We start from the raw sequence: 1,760 nt of genomic DNA, 5'->3' as shown, positions 1-1,760 counted from the left end.
CGCACTTCCTAAATTTCCTGTATATTATGCAGTAATATCTATCCCACGTCTAAAAGTCGTAATTCAACAACGTTTTATTTCGCTTTTTTTCAATCATCACTCTAAGAAATAATCTACAATCATATTTAGGTATTCTAGTTGGGCCAGGATATGTTTAGTAGTTCTCATGTCAAAATGCGGATTAGAATATCCAAGGTTCGAGCACGATAACGCATTAGATACATTAATCATTTTCAATTGGAGGGGGTGTGGTTGAGAGTGGGTGGAAGGGTTGCTATAACTCTGACACTCAAGCTCGCTATTCGTTTAAGAGTAGTCACATATGTAGGCGGAGGATGGTGCTAACTGGTTGTCCCCCACTTTGGTCAGTTGATTTAATTCAAGACTAACCCATGTGCCGCACACAATGCTATTTTGTTGTGTTTTTTTTTTTATTCTAACTAACAACTCGGTAATCTAGTTTAGTTAAAAGTCCAACACTGTTCAACGTAAATTTAAAACATTGTAAAATATGAACTTCTAGCTTGAGCCTTTTTCAACTGTTATAAAATTACACACACACACACTATATTGCAATAAATTTCATTACTATAGGTATTCAAAAATGTGTTATTTTTTATATTACGACTTTTTTTAGCGTTAAAGGAATGTTTTTAAAGCATAAATATGTTAATGTTCATTGAAATCCAAGAAACTTTATTCTTTCATTTGTGAAAATGTTTTCAAGAAATAAAAGTGAGAAACCATTTTCATTAAAATTTTTTAATTACAAAATTGCGCCATCTATTGAATGACACCACAAACAAAAATCCATAAAAAATTTCCCACTTTGAGTATTCAAGATTCAGATAGTTAGAAAATTAACTACGGTATGTGCAACCACCTTAAGGCGCTCGACTCGCAATCTGAGGGTCGCGGGTTCGAATCCCCGTCACACCAAACATGCTCGTCCTTTCAAAGAGGGAGGCTGTCAAGTGGGTTGCATCCTTGACGTAAGAGACAGCTTTAGAAACGATGGCAGAGCAAGATCTGCCATCGGCTCAACGGTCCGCAAGGACTATGAGAAATAATAAAGAATAATATTGTTGTAAGGAGGTTTTATGGAATGCATTATCACAAATTAAAACGGCATTTTATGTCTGTGGTGAAATGCCTTGCTAATTTTAATTATATAAAATGATTAGCACAATAAGAATTCAATATTTTAGGAAATGTTATGCCGTTTAGTACACACACACACATACATACATACATTTATAACTAATGCTTATATTGTGAACAACAGCGACCTTTCACCGATTGTTTAACTGGGCTAAGATCGCTAGATTAGTTAGATTAAGAAAATAAGTTAATACTGGTTACATCTCACCAAACTTGATTTTAACTGGTTACATTTCTTTGAAAAATGATTCATTGACATTTATTAGTCGAATAAACTTCGCAAAAACAATGATATTGCTTAAACTTCTCTTTGGCGCTTGATTTGTTTCTGAATTTCGCGCAAAGCTACACGAGGGCTATCTGCGCTAGCCATCCCTAATTTAGCAGTGTAAGACTAGAGGAAAGGCAGCTAGTTACCACCATCCGCCAACTCTTGGACTACTCTTTTACCAACGAATAGTGGGATTGCTCGTCACTTATAACGCCCACACAGCTGAAAGGGCGAGCATGTTTGGTGTGACGGGGATTCGAGCCCGCAGATTGCGAGTCGAGCTCCCTAACCACCTGGCCATGCCGGGCCTTGGCGCTTGAACTCTCAA

This window comes from Limulus polyphemus, unplaced genomic scaffold, assembly GCF_000517525.1.
Source record: "Limulus polyphemus unplaced genomic scaffold, Limulus_polyphemus-2.1.2 Scaffold1140, whole genome shotgun sequence".
NCBI classification, from domain to species: Eukaryota; Metazoa; Arthropoda; class Merostomata; order Xiphosura; family Limulidae; genus Limulus; species Limulus polyphemus.
This window is presented reverse-complemented; position numbering follows the sequence as displayed.